Source organism: Cinclus cinclus, chromosome 17 (genome assembly GCF_963662255.1).
Source record: "Cinclus cinclus chromosome 17, bCinCin1.1, whole genome shotgun sequence".
In the NCBI taxonomy this organism is placed as follows: Eukaryota; Metazoa; Chordata; class Aves; order Passeriformes; family Cinclidae; genus Cinclus; species Cinclus cinclus.
In genome coordinates, this window is record NC_085062.1 from 6,822,945 (window position 1) to 6,838,987 (window position 16,043).

Sequence of the window (16,043 nt, forward strand, 5' to 3'; positions counted from 1 at the left end):
CACCTCTTGCCTGCTCATGCAATTCCAATTAAATTTGGGTGCATTAATCTCTCTATTCTTAATAGAAACTCACTTGCTTGCTCTCTCTCACCTCCAGTTTCTGCCAACTGCAGATAAAACACCCAGTCAGCCCTCTGCTTATTTGATCCTAAGGTGAAGTGATCAAACACGCTTGCAGCCTCACTGAAGGATCACACAGAATGAGAAAGTGGCCTGCAAGGCAGATTAGTGAAATTGCTTCCATTACAGCTCCAGGCACGGACAGTTGCTGTCTTGGCATGTTTCTTTTATGACAAGCCTAACTTTTCCTGCCTTTCCCTTCAGTTCTGCTGTGGCATTGGTGACCCTTTCTCTGGGTGCTGAGGCTAAAACCCCATACTTTGAGAAGAGTGACAGCCTTGAAGGCCCTGATGTTATACTCTACCAACAGCTGCACCGGCTTCTTTTGCTTCAGTAGAGCTGCTCCACCCAGATGTAGGTGTCGTAACACATATGGTACAACATACATCCTCTCTGTGTTGCCTCGAGCTGACAGAGTGTGATTCCCAGACGTGTGGCAGCAGAGCCACTGCTCCATAGTCCTGGGACCAAGATGCTGCTCACTCCTTCCAAGCTTTTTTTATAAACAATATGTGGCAATTTTACCAATTAAGTGTGTGGGGAAGCAGTGAGTTTGGATCAGATGCTCACAGCAGCTGCCACAGCATGACTGCGCAGCACAGAGAGGCTGCAAGCACTTAAGCAAGACAGAATTATCATAGCACAAGATTAGTTCAGATATCATAAAGCACTGTTCCAACAGCTCCCCACCAGGAAATCTCCACCCATCCCTGCAGCAAGATGTGTATCCATCTTACAATGTTAATTGTGCTGGCCCTGCCACTTTGCCATGGTTTCTGTAGGCAGCTCAACATAACAAACCTGGACAGAAAGGGCATCTCAGTGCTGGGGTGCACAGTTCATAAAGGAATAAATGTAAGTCGTGTAGTTCTGCTGAACCTGTGGTTTAAAGCTTCCAATTGCTAACTTTCATCTTTTACCAGCATAAATAATAAATGTGGCATGTTCCCCATTTTCCATCACCACCACATTATTAAAGCAATAAAACAATTTCAAAGGTGTGGTTATCATAAGCTAATGGCACCTCTAGGGGATTACTAACACCCCAGGAGACTTCTTACTCTTAAAAAACCCGATACCCCCTGTCAGTCTCTATTAGCTCAGTTGTGTGCCAGCATGTGCACAGCAGGCCCTGCTCATGCGATGCCACTCGGCACGCAGGACAAGCCAAGTGACACAACTGCGGGCATAATTAGGTCAGAAGATGCTTCCAGGCAGACAATTAAATAAAAGAGTGGAATCCTGCAATCACACACAGTTCAGATGATGCACACACGCAGGTAAGCCAGCTGCCTACAAACCAGCTGCAGCTCCTTCCAGCCAGAGCAAAGGGAGAGAATCCTCCTTACTGGGAGAACTGGGGGGCAAGCTCTTCCTGGAGAGCTCTGCAGTGAACGCAGAGAGTTCACCTGACAGCATCTCCTCAAGATCAGGCTGGTGGGAAGGGAGTAGGTGACTTTGAGAGTGCCACCCACCTGCCTGGAGGCATTGCTTGGTGGGGTTCTGTTGTGCTGGCAGCAGAGCTGTCTCTGAAGACAAGCCTCTCGTCTGCCACATCGGCTGATTTGGGAGCACTGCTTACACACCACTGCCTTGTGGATACTCCTCCCTTACTTCCCCAGTCTCTGTAATCTTGGAATGACATCATCGGGAATTAGTTAGTTTTAGTATCTGCTGGGGCGTTAAGCCCAAGCTATTTAGCACATCAAAACAACAGTATTAGCAAACAGGCTTTCCTTTAAGGTAATTACGCACCTAGGAGACTGCCTTATCTTTCATCTCCTGTTTATTTTGCTAACAGTCACCCAGATTCTTTAAGTAATACCTTCCCTGCTATCAGTTATCAAAGCAATGATGGAGGTAGAAAACAGCTGAATGCTCTAAGCTCTAACAGCAAAAGCCTCACAGGTGGGAGGAGGAGGAGGAGGGACAGCTGAATAAGGATGAGGGATGAGGATTGTCTGTCTCTGCCTTTGCCTGTCAGCAATGCTAAACTGGGAGTTCTGATCCTACAAGACTTTGCACCGCCTGGAGCAGGGATGGGATTTGGAGGACATGCCCTATACTGTCATGCCATGGAGGCTTCATGTGAGCACAGGCTTTTGCTAATTGCTCTTGCAAATGATCAGAGTGAACCTTCAACTTCCACTGTACCCACACTTCACTATCATCTGCAGTGAAGACAAAGGGGAAAAAAGTGGGAGGATCTAGAGAATGGGTGTAAGGCAAAGCACAGCAGCCTTGATGATCAGCATCAGGCTAAGCAAGGTCTTTAGGTGAGCACTGCCATCCTCCCCCACAAGAAGGACGATTTCACACTCTGTGGTAGGCAGCAGAAGGCACCAGTGTGACCAGTGTCTTGGCTACATCATCCAGAGAGCACACTGGGAACTGAGCTACTTGACCCTGTGCTCAACTTTAAAATAATAATGCACAAAGAAATCTTAAGAACATTTCAAAAGTCCTGCAGAAGGGAGTGGGGTGGAGTGAGTCGTGTCTCAGTGATATTAAAGCAATGGAATACTTGAGTTTGGGGAGAAGTAATACAAACTGGGGAGTCTTGTGGTTTCTGTGAGAACCTGACAGGCAAAGAGGCCAGCTGTAGTGGTAAAAATCCTCTTCCTGTGACTCACCAGAAGGGCACAGCACCTGTGCCCTGTCTCTCAAGTGCATCCAAAAGAAAGAGCAGTGAAATGCCTTGAGAGAGCAAGACCTTGGAGAAAATCATAGCGCAATGCTCAAAATGCAAACCTACCAGGAATAAGAGTGAGCATAAGATGTAGGATCTGTCTCCAGTAAGAAAAGAGCAGGGAGAAATGGAAGTAGCTCTCTCGGTAAACAGTGCTGGGACACAAGTAGACAATAACATGAGGGTGCTGTGTAGCACTCACTGCTCCAGCAGCAGGGAGCACAGGGAGTGAGCACTGAGCCACCTCCCTCTCCTCACTTAGGGCCAAACAAAGCTGTACAGAGCAGGAACGGGGGCTGTCCTGCAGTGCTGGGATGCACTGACTGCACCGGCACTCTGGGCATCTCTGCCCTCTGTGTGTCCTTCACAGGGAGCTTTCTCCCAGGCTTTCAAAAAGGGGAGCTTTAGGGGCCGTAGCAGCCCCAGTTGTTGGCACAGCCACAGCCTCCAGCTCTGCTCCTTTTCAAGACAGGTTGCGTAGCATTTGACCTCAGAGCATGAGGGTCAAAAATAACAGCATATCTGGATGAACTACAGGAAAGCTGACAAGAGGAAGCATGTTTTGGGGGCACAATCCACATGTGCTTCCATCCTGAATTCAATACATGGATGAAAAAAAAGGGCTGGGAAAGTACTCTCACTCTCACCATCTCATTTCATTCTATTGTTAGACATGGTTGCTGCCATTCAAAATTTTTCATTTCTTTCATGGGCATATTTATAATGTTATATGAATTAAAGGACAAAATAATGTTTTCTGCTAGTTACAACTAAGCAAAGGACAACTGATATACTGGCAGAAAATAGGGTGAAAATTAAATATCCAAACAATTTTCAAACAGGAATCAAAAGTAATCTGGAAGCTACTGTAAGCTTATATTTAGTAAAATAATGCAGATATTAAGAGGAAAATCTTTTAACATTCAAAAGATAATGTAATTATGGCTGATAAGTAGAACAATTGGGGGAGTTATTCTGGTTTTTATGGCTTTTTCATATGTGACTGATGGAAAGAGTAATTTAAATCCTTTTGGGTATTGGCACAGCCATGCAGATGACAAAAGCATGAACTGTAAACAAAGGACTGCAGGAAGTGAATGCACTGTGTTACAGAAGGACATCCCGGAATATGTGATTCATTCATAGTTAAATACAAAGAGTAAATTGGGATACCAGAGCATTCTGCTGACTCCACTAAACGGGGAGATTTTTTAATGCACCTGGAGGAATAATAACAAAAAAAAAAAAAAAAAAAGGACCTAGATAGACTAGAAAGCAACAAAATAGGGAGATTTAATGTGGAAAACTGTAAGTAAATCTGTCTAGGGAAAATTAATTCAAAACACAGATGTTTTCCTGGAGAGAGAAATCTTGAAAGTAATCATGTTAAAGCAGACAAGGAATGACAACAGAGTTAATGGTAAGTCCCTGGTGCAACAGGCAGCACAAATTAGGCTGGGGAGTTTTTCTGCATGGACTGACAGCCCAGTGTTCACCACCCCGCACTTTTGCAGAGCCCAGCTCTTGTGTGAAATGTTAATTCTAGCTGTGCCATGGGCACAGAGAGAACTCAGAGGGGAGGCAACCCTAAAAAGTAAGGTGTAAAACAGGAGATAAGCCCATTAATTCTGAAACTGAAATATTAAATATTCCTTGGCATGGCAGATTTAAAAACTATACAGAAACTAGAAACCCATTGGCAGATCATCCCTGTGTTGCAGAGTTCAGGGTGTCCTTTATCATTCATCTGAAAATTTCCTCTTAAAAACCTGCCCATGACTGACAGATAAAACTCAGTCCAAAGGCAACAATGGAAAAGGCTCTGTCTGTGACTTTTTATTAAGAAAAATGCGTTCCTTTTAAAGAAAAATTCACTGGATTAAGGGCGATTAATAAAATGTCCAGAAACCAACTCTCAGAAATGTTATTCTGGACTCACGAAAGGAAATGTTAACCCTTTCTGGGCAGAAAGACTGCAGAAGGCAGCTAGTGGTGGCAGTGCCTGGTGGTGCCAGGCTGGTGTGCCCCAGCACTGTCAGCAGAGCTGCAGGTGTGTGGCCTGACGACAGCTTGGGCACAAATGCAGTGCTGGCACAGGGGCTGCCTGCCCATGGGGGTTCATGCTCCAGACTGACTCCCATGGATACCGTGGGTCCCTGCAACAGCAGGTTAGGCTGGGCAGGGAGATGCTGCTCCCCTCCACAGCAACAAGGGTTGCGGGCAGCACTAAAGGGCCCTGCTGCTGCCTACAGCTTTTATTTCGGAGATGGATAAAATCTGATTTGGGAAGAGAAGCACAGGCCAACGACAGGCACCCAAACAGCATTTCCTGCCACGTTTTGCCCAGGAGACCGCCTGAGGTCCTGCGGGGGTTTCAGGGCGGGATGCAGAGGAGCGCGCGGGGATGCTCAGGGGTACCCAGGGGTACCCACCCCCCGGGCTCCCCAAGGCTGCCGGCTCAGGGCTGCTGAAGACCCACATTGCCATCTAGTGCAGCAGGAGCACAAGGACAGCCGGGAGGCATCGCCGGCCCCGCCGCTGTGCACAGGTGGCCCCGGGCCGCTCGCCCTGGGACCAGGAGCTCCTCTCGCTGCGGGAGCGCAAGGCGGGGACGCGGATCTCAGGCTGTTCTGCCAAAACTCAGCAAGTCATGTGCAGCCCTGCCATAGGTCCTGCTTTGTCCCACCGACACCGAAGGGCTTAAGAAACGTGCGAATAGCTTCGGTTAAGAGCAAAACTTTACAGCCACTAACAAGCTCATCCTAACAATGGAGCAACTGAAGTAAACTCAGCAGTGTTTGAAGTACTTAATATTTCTATATTTTCATGGAGCTTCACATGCTGATGTGCTTCTTGCCTCCTCACCCTCAGCCTAGCTGTGTGACCCTGCTCTGCTCGGTGCCAAGCAGGGCTGGGTGGGTGCAGGCTTAGCATCCATTGAGCTGGTGTAGAGGACTCTGGTCAGGTAACAATAAATGGTGAATGTTCTGGTGAGAATTGGGGTGTTCACCTTGGTGCCTTAGCCAGGATCCGGCTGGGATAGCTCAGGTCTGCCAGCTGTGGTTTGCCTGCAGGGAGAAGGCAAGGGGAAGGAACGAGGCTGAGCAGGCTGGGTCCCACCCTGTTCCTGGTGCAGACGCTGTGTGTCTGTCCTGGCAGTGCTGCTGCTGCTCCTGTGCTCTCCACCCAGAGGTGAGCACATTGCAGCAGTAAATCTCGACCTCCAAAAGACAAGATTGCAATTACAGTATTTTCTGTGGCATCCGTCCACGCCAATCACTTTTATATACACAAAGGCACATACTAAATATTTTTCATGGGACTTCCTACCATAAGAGATTGAACTGTAAAATGTTATTATGTGTGTTACAAGAACACCTAGAAGCCTCAGGTGAGACAAGGGCTGCAGTGTGCTCAGTAGAGTATGCATGTTTAATAAAACTCAAGGCTTGTCTGTGCAGAGCTGGCAATCTGATTGGGACAGTCACAGCACAGTGACTTGTTCCACATCATAAAACAGTTCAGTAGCTGACCCAGGTCTCCCATGTTTCAGCTTGCCAGCCAGTCTTTTCAGTTAAATGTTGTACCTGGTGGAGTTTGTTTATTTTTCTGACTGTGGTTATGCCCTTGTAACAGAGGATTCCCAGAAAAAAACAGCCCCTTCATGGTTTCATGGGTTCAGTGACAGAGGAGAGACCCTGCTTATTGCCTTCCCTTCTCATGCCATAACTGGGAACTCTAAGCACCACTCGGCAAAGGCAGAGAGATGTGGCACACTCAGCTCTAAGGACTCCTTAGTGGATCCTGAAAATTGTACCAAGCAACTTCCTGATGGAGTGCAGTTACTACACTTCAACAGTGAAGTGACAATCTGTGGCCAGCAAGAACTCATGGCTTTCCAGCAATGTAGGGACAACTGAGCTTTGCTGTGGCAAAGATGATGCACAGAGCAAGGTCAGCCTGCTCTTGTCTCAGGAAGGATTGCTGGAAGGGGTGAAGCTTGAGGGCAAGTGTCCTCCTTGCATATCTTGGTCTTCTGTCAGGAAGACTCACAAAGAAAAAGCCAGTCAGAAGCATCAAGTGACTGTGATCAGCTACTCAGCCCTCACTGGGGTGCATGTGTTCTGAGGGTCACTTACCAGGCAATGAAAGGGAGAAAACAGTCCTGCTTTTGTAGTTGGACGTTTGCAGGTGTTCAGAAGATTTGAAGGGGGGCTTAAACTCTTTCCATATTTTGCCTAGGAGACTGTCTAAGGTCTTACAGGCATCATGAGAGGAGACAGAGGGGTATGCAGGGTTGCACAGTGATGCTCAGGAGAGTCCAGAAGTACCCATCCCCCATTAAGTTACTGCTCTCTGGAAAGACATCACCTACTAAAGCCCTGTAAGCAGAACATCCTTTTATGGAGACAAGCAAACTTTTAGAAACCCAGTCACTGTAAAATCTTCCACCCTCTAATATCAATTTTTCATTGAAATCTGTTTATTTTAGGCCTGCTGTGTCATAACAGATCCAAGAGCTGCATTTTGTCTTGGAAAGAAACAATGTTTTGTTTAAAAATATTAACTTTTCATGACATTCCATCTCAATGTCTATACAAGCTTTTAAACTCTGGCCCTCTGGTGCAGATGAAGGAACAGCTTCTTCCTCAGTGTAATTCTGCCTAAACCCATGCATTTACAAGGGGGCTGAATTTTGTCCATAAGGTTTGTGATTCTCAGGCAGAGGCTTATTGACAGGCAGTGTGCTGAAGACATTTACATTCAGCAAGGCTCATAAGCCACTGAACATCTGTTCTCTCGTTAGCAGCCTCCTCAGCATTTGCCCTGTAGGCAATAATCTACAGGACAAGTTTCCCAGCATCTAAACTACTGTAGGATAATTCTTTAACTAAATGGAAAGCAAAGCCCAAGGCCCTGGGAATTCGCTTTTGTACAATAATCTTTTGTGTGCATACAGTGGAAACCAGAGGATTATGGAGTCAAATCATGAGAATTCGGGTCAAGTGAGATTTGGAGGGGGGAGGAGAAGATGACAGAAGCACCAGTGGGAAGGTAGGGATCCCAGGGGAAGTAACGTGACGCTTGCAGATAAGCCTGTTCTGTTGTCATGGTTTAATTTTACACATCAGTATTAAAATTTCTGAGCATGGCCGAACATCAACTCTCCTTTTCTGCATGAGGTCCTTTTGTGTTGTTTTTGTTTCTCCTCTAGCAGCTGTGTTATTTTGGAGTATCCCGATGTCTGAGGGGTTTTTTTGGGCCATGCCTCCATCTTCTAGCTTTTTAGGTTTTTTTTTTCTATCTGAGAATTTGTGTGTTTAAATCTCCTTCCTCCATCCAGCTCCCTGTTATTTTTCTCATTCTTGCACACTTAGGCTATATCAAGGGTTTTAAAGATCCTCTAGATATACAAAGCAATTCATTTATCTCCCCTGGACATTTGCTTAATGGAAGGAAGGAAATGTCATTAAAGGAAAGCACTATGAAAAATGTGATGTTGCTTTTTCTCTTTCTGGCAAGGGAATGATTTGGATGTACAGACCAACACCCAAAAACTCTACTCAAATGCTTGTCTGCTCTTCCCACAATGCAGAAAGATCCAGCTGAATCCAATCAAATGTTTAATGTGCTCTTGGCTGGTTTACACTGCTGAGCTGATGGGAGGATGTGCTGTTGGGCAGTGACTGCTGAGAGAACAGTGAAATAGAAGGTGTTAAATTAGACATTGGTGTAAGCAAAGCAGAAAACAGCATCAAGGAAAATTCACAAGACTTCTGCAAAACTGAACAGCTGTACAGCTCATCTGAACATGAGGATTTTTCCTTACCTTTATAAGAGATAGGCAATATGGCAGAAAGGTGATGTTCTACCTGTGGCTTAAAATCCTATCTCAATTGTCATATGTGAGACCTGGAACAAAATACCTCCTCTACTGCCTTTTTGAAATATTACATGCTAAGCAAGACACTGCAAAAAGCATCTTTACTTTCTGCTTTGCAGTGGTGGTGATGGTAGCAAAAGTTTGAGTCTCTAGGTATTTGGCACCATGAATGTGCTGCAGATTGGAAAATGCAGAGGGAAGAGGGTCTGGTTGGCTTTTGTGTTGCTTTTCTTGAAGTGTTGTTGTTGTATTTTATGTTTTGTGGGGGTTTACTGGTTTGTTTGGGGTTTTTTGTTCTGGCGTTATTAGTTTGGGTTTTTTTTTTTGGTGACAGCATTTCTGCACTTCCAAGAAAGGAGTAAATGAACCTGCCTGAATGGGATACACCTAAGCCTGTCCAAAGAATTGTAATCCAGTCTTTTTCTGTGTGTGCTATGAAGGACCTGAGCTGTGTGCCTACACAGTTTTCCTTAACACCTTTGAGATATTCTGTATTCTTGCTCTTTTTTTCTTTGTGTCCCATTTTTAGTTGTTTAATTCATGTGATCCAGATAAGGACAGACTGCTGGGCCAGGGAGGGAGGCAGGAGGGATAATAGAAGTCTTTGTGGGGAGTAACCCACTGTTTGGATGTCATATTTAAAAACTACGGTACAGAGTACAGATGTTATGGCTTATATTAGCTTGGTCTGCAGGGAATGACATCCTGTATTGGATGAAATGGTTTGACCTCTTCTATTGAAATGCTAATGTTTGACCATTTCCTCCAGCAAAGTGAGTCTCATTATTTCTCATTGTAGCCTACATTTACCCTTCCTCCACTCTGCGCCACCCTGACCCCAGAGTTTCTGCTTTTCCAATATGCTCTTAAAATTTGTCTGCTATGTGATCGTTTTATGAGGTGATATCATGAAGCATAAGTATGTGTTCCAGCTGTGTTAGTGACCCTGCCTATAAACCAAGGAGGTTGGCTAAGCACTCTCTTGCCCTCTTGCTTAATGTGACTCACAACAAGAAGACACAATGATCCAGACTGCAAATGTGAGTGAAAAAATCCAGATTAGACCCTGGAAAAAGGAAACTCTAAGTGAAACTGACTTTTTATCTCTTTGTGTCTTCATGTTGACACTACATTAGGAAGGTTGACATCAGATATCTCCAGAGGCCCAAATCCAATTTTGAATCAAATGTAAAAGACCAGCTTGTAAAGGCCAAGAATGAATTGGTTCTGCCAGAAGAAAAATTAGCACAGAAACAAGCTTATTTCCCGAGAATCTACTGAAATAATGACATGATGCCTTAATAGGGATTGTGCTTATCCAAATTTTTTTTTTAAATAAGTGAAAGTTCACCCTTTGAAATGACCAATCTGTATAAGGAACATATCCGTCTCCAAATTTGTTGCATGCAGTAATCTGTAGTTAAGATGACTTAGTTAGCATTGAGACAGACTGCCCTTTTTATTCTCTGTTTTAACACTAATCCCTGAACAAATACTTACAAAGGCAAAACAGATATGTGCCTGTCCTATTCCCTTCCTATTCCCATTCATCTGTGAGAAGCTGCAGAGATTTTGTGCTGCTTAGCTGTCATGACATTTCTTAGTGCCAAGTTCTCATATTGCTGCAGTTCTAGGCCATTTGCTGTTGCAGGGGAAGATTTAGGTCAGTGGTTTTTCAACCTTTTTTGATTTGTGGACCCCTAAAAATTTCCAGCAGTAGTGCAGACTCCTTTAGGAATTTCACATATGTAGATTGCTGTCTGGCACACATGAATTTTCTTTTTCTCAATCACTTTTTTTCAGACTCTTTAGAAGTTTTTCGTGGGTTTGCCAGGCTCTGCAGACCATAAACTGAAAACCAGTGATTTAGGTGAGCTCTTGAACCATTGCTTCTCCACATATACACTGCTGTAAAAGATGAGAATGCCATAAAACGAGTAACAAGACCAATGTTTTGGGATTGTGACTTCCAGTACTTTACAGTCTGTCAAAGCTGAATGCAGGGTGTTTAAGTATCCAGGGTTCACATATGAAAAACCACACGGTGATGGTGTTCCAACACCCACGATGTCCCATGCTCTCAGTGGCTGTGGATGTTGAGCTATGGGTATTCCAACACCCCCATAAATCACAGCCAGTTGCCTCCAGAGTTAACTAGCAGATAATACAGGCTTTTTGTCTTCTCAAAGCCTACCAAAAATAATGGTCTCAAATTTGATTTTTTTAGACTGAGCCCAGGCCTAGGAGGAAATGTGGGAAAATGGAACAAAGAAGTGATACAGAATGACAATGCGGCAGGTATGAGGTGAGTTTTGACTCCTAAAAGTTAATTAAAATTATACGCTGGATTCACTTGGGTCAAAATAGGTCTTGGATAATTAATAGAACAGCTTTTTCCTTGCTGAACTAAAGAATGGTGAATTAAAGTAGGTTTGTAAATAGAAAGTTATTTGGTCAAAGCAGGCCACTGGCTAGGAAAAGGAATGGGGCAAAACAGCAAATGACGAAAACAGAGACAATAATGCAGCAGTGAAGATGCAAAGCTAAGATAACATAATTAGGGGTTCCAGCTTATGGATGGAGAGAAAATATGTATCTGATTTGGTTTACAGAAAGAAATTATAAATGTGGACATTTTTTGACCAGGAGTGCCAAGAATGAAGTCGAAGTTGAAGATGATGTCTTGACCTGCATTTCCTCTTCCTGTCCTTCACTTGGCCTTTGTTGTAAATCTACTATTCTCTAGCCTGACACTGATCTCAAGGTCACTGTTTTCATTCTGCTCTTATCCCTCCCACCAAGAGGTTTATAGAGCTTGGTGTTCTTTATAATGAAAGTATAGTGCCCATCAGCCGATACTTCCAGATTTTCAATTTTCTTTTTGGCCTCCTAAGGCTTTAATATGAAACCTTCCATCTCACTGTCCATCAGAACTACTGCTCCTGAATTATGGTTGATTTCCTCTTAATATCCACAGCAGGGATTTTTAAGAAATCAAATAACAAATAAAAAATGTTGCCACATTCCCCAGGGTTGACCCCCTGCCAATAATAAGCCAGACAAGATGTTATGGGACCTTTTGTTTCTGTACAGGACATAGAGATAGAACCTTCCCTTTCTCAGGGGACAGTTCAGTGTAAACCAGGTTAGTGTGCAAGCCTGCATCTACAAAAGTAATGCCAAACAAAAATGTCAATGTGTCTCTAGAATATGGCATTGAGAGAAAGTGAGGAATAAAGTGAAATGTTCCATTATTCCCAGTGTCTAGTCTGAAGATCACGCAATTTAGGGCACGTTATCATTTACAAAAAACATTACTAGATTTCCAGGTATGTACTGCAAGTGATTTCTAATTATGATCTGTTGTCCCTGGTACAGGACCTACACCAGGCACAGCTCCCTACAGGGTCACAGAAACCACTCCCAGCACTCAAGGCTTTGGTTCATGAATTCATTGCGTTTCCACAGCAATTCAAAGTCTACACAAGTGATCATATTTTTAGCTGATGAAAAGTTGCTGATCAGTGACTGCACTGGAGCTCCATTGTTATATGCAGCTGAGAATTGAGTGAGGTGACTTTTTGGAATAATGAGCATCTCTTCTGCATCTCAGTAGGGTGTTAACTGACAGCCCTGGGTCCAAGATCACTCTAATAATGGATTAATATAATATTCAGGGTCTTCCTTCATTCTGACAATGTCCACGTTTATATGATATTTTGGATTAATTATGTTGGTTTTCACTGCTAGCACTGACTGTTGTAGCTAATCTCAGAGTAAGAAAAGCAAATTTGCAAGAGAACAAAGTAAGTATATTTCAGAGATTTTGTCTTTTTGTATTAGAGTCTCACAGAAATTTTCTCCTTAAATACTTATCCAGCAGAGATTTTACTGTCAAGTAGAAGATAACCAGGCACTCTTTCAGTAATATTTCTGCGGGAACTAGAATGGCTTGACTGTGTGATTATTTCAGCTGCTGTGTAGATAAAAGAAAATCATGAGCAGTGAAATGTTGAAAAGGTTTTGATATTATTATATGACTTCTCAACAACTTTCTTTTCTTTTTGGACCTTTGTCTGGAAATAGTGATTAGACCAGTTTACCTAAGAGTAAAGTAGTCACCTGTTCAAGGCAAAGTTTCTGTTCTAAGTGATAGATCTCTGTTTTCTGAGCCAGTGAAATTTCTCCTCTGGTCTAATGACGTTTATAGATGTCCTACTCATAGCTGACATTCCCTCAAGACCTATAGAAAACCTGATGACAATCCTGACCATGTTTTCTCCAGTTTTCTGTGTCATTTTAGTTCTTGTGTCCAGGTTTCTGTCCTTATTCATAAGCTGGTTGAGACTACATACAGCTGCCACTGCATTTGTTACTTCTTCCTTCCCCAAGGTCTCTTTTTTCCAAAGGCTGAGATGGATGTATTTCTCCACTTAGCCACTCTTAAAGCTCTTTACTGAGGGATGTGTCCTATTTGAACTCAGAAGAGCATGTGTGTGACATTAATTGTAGGACCAGTCAGCAGTTTCTGACTTCAAGAGAGTTTTACAAGCAAACAGCTGAAAAATTTCACTCTGGACACTGAAGCCTTTGGCTCAGGCTGGAGGGGTGCATCATTCACGATGTACTTTGAAATGTGCAGGATGGACAGTTCTGTCCTTAATGTGGATAACTCACACATTTTTATTTTCCAGTGGTGTTAATCTGGCACCCCCTGGAGGAAGTATGTTTCAAAACATTCAAAGGAAAGAAATATTTTTAAAATCCCCTTTGGTGCAATCAATTCTTTAACCAGACTGTAAATTTTCCCAATTTTCTCTGGATTCTTTGTGGAAATACTAATGTAATTTTTCTGTAGGCAGTTTTTCATCATGAGATAATACATGCAGTTTTTTTCTTCCTTAGACTAAATATATCAATTTAACACTTACTGGAGAAGTGCTGGAGGATTTCTCAAACATCATGAATTATTTGATGAAAAAGAAAACTTGGACTGTCACCTATAAATGACAAGAAGAACCATTAAAAAGGTCTGTTTGAATCTGGTCCAAGAAAAGTGAGAGTCAGTGTATGTCCATGTGCTTGTGGCTAGGGTGGGCTACTGTCAGGTAAGATGGGGAAAGACTTCACTGTAGGGCTGTGCCTGGACCTACAATAAAACCCAAACGCATCTTTTGGAAAACCTTTAGAGCTATTAGAAATAGTTCAATTTTTCTAATCAAGTGGAATTGTTTTCTTTATTAGTCTGAAGAGATTATCTGCTGGGGCTTGCAAGCTACCTGCAGAGTTTCATACTTGGAAACTAAAAAGTGCCAAAGGCAAGAATTTGAACTGCTTTCCCTCACCAGCCTGGGGGGAAGAGGAGTGTATATAATGCCAAAAGGTATTTATACTGCTCTAAAATTCCATTTGAATGCAACAAAGTAGTTAGTTGTTAGCAATTTCTAAGAAGAAATGTCAATAAGGTTTCTTTCAAATTATTATTATTAACTCTCTTCGGGGAATACCTGGCTGCATTTACATAGTGATTTCAAAGGCAACTGAGAGTGTTGTTGATCACTGCTGCATCCAGTGAAGCTCACTGGGGAAATGTGAACAACAATTGCATTATTTTTCATCTCTGTTTACCAGTTGGGCACAGAGCAGCCTCTCCTCATTGCTCCTTCTCCCCCAGCAACAAAGCTCAGCTGTGGTCCCTGCTGAGAGGATCTTCTCCCTGGGAACTGCACTGCTTCATTAGTTCCCCTGTGCATGATTTTGGTGCATTGGTTTTTGTCTGTTTTCCTGGAAGGTCTTCTGAATTTCCCAGGGAGTTCTTCCTTTGGAGGTACTTAAACTCATTGCTGCTTAACCTTGTAACTCATGGGTAATTCCATGCTGGTTTTCCCTACTCTGAAAGGGTCCCAAACACTAGTAATGGTCAGTAATGTATGTCTGGATTAACAGCATAAGAAAAAAGGACATTAAGTGACACTTTTCTTCTTTCCTTTTCATGTGATGTCTCTGGCTGCCTTCCTTTCTCTATCACACAATAAGGAAGAAATCTGGGGCTGGCTGCCTGACTTGGAAAATCTTCATTTTAATAATGTAGTCTTATTTACAGTACAGCAGGAACATAGATTATCTGTGGGACTGGGCTGTCAGTATTTGGAAAAATGCTTGAGTAAAGGTCTGTCCTTGGTATGTTTTCTTTTGCACTACAAAACTGGCTTTTCCTTACCCACAGACAAGCAACCAGCGGTCAGAAACCCCAGCTGAAGATGGCTGTGGGATAACATTACTCTAGCTGCCTTATGATGATTTAAAATACTTTATTTTCCATGAAGAACACATAATATAGTTATTAGTTTAATCATGAAAGATATTTTTCAAGTTGTTTTTGCTAGATCTGATATTAAGGATTTGATATTGCTTTCTCCAAAAGGTGAAAAAAAATTGACAAGAAAATTAAATGGCACCAGTCTTTCTGAATGTTATCTATAACAGGGTGGTAGAGAGCTTCAAACATTAACGCAATACAAATGCCCTTGAACATTTACAGTAGGATTTGAGTAGCTGCCTTCAGGTCCTTTTCAACTGAACTCATTTTTATATTATACTTTGTAGGGATGTCCTAAATTTCTTTTGCTAGAACCAGTATCAGAGGTGACAGTTTCTAGCTGCTACCCCACTATTGACCATGGGGTATTTTCAAACTGCTGTTATGTGTATCACTACACTACATGTAGAGAAAAAAGAAGTGATATTCGTAGCTTATTTTTCCCCAATGTATGTGTGCCTACACGGTTTAGAGACTGAAAACTATTCCATCTAGAATGAGCTGGAACAAAGGAGGAGGGGAGGTACATTGCTGAACAAACATTAACTGGGGGAGCAGATGGGAAATGTGGTTTCTAGAAAGAGATCCTGTCCATTCTGCCCAGCTCAGGAGGGTAACAAGTACAAAATGGAGCTGTTGAGAGATGGATTACTTGGAATGTGGTATAAAACTACCCTGAGCTGGGAGGGAAGTGTGGTGAGTGCACACGGAGAGCAGTTACAGCAGTCAACTGCACATAGCAGATCAGTACGTCTCTAATTATTATTTGTCTGGCTGGCTAAGCAGTGCAGCATTTAAAACCTAATTTGTTGTATAATTTAATTTTAATTGAGTCTCCTAACCACACAGGACTCGTTAAGCTAGCTGTATGTTTCACTTGCTGTCTTTTTACATGGATACTATGGGAGAGCTGCAGGAGCTGAACCAATCATTTGCCTGCTCTGTGCTATCACCGAGGTGCAGTAATTCCTTGGTATGATTGCAGAGGGATCTCTTGGCAGGAATATTTGGAAAATACGTTTTCTCAATGC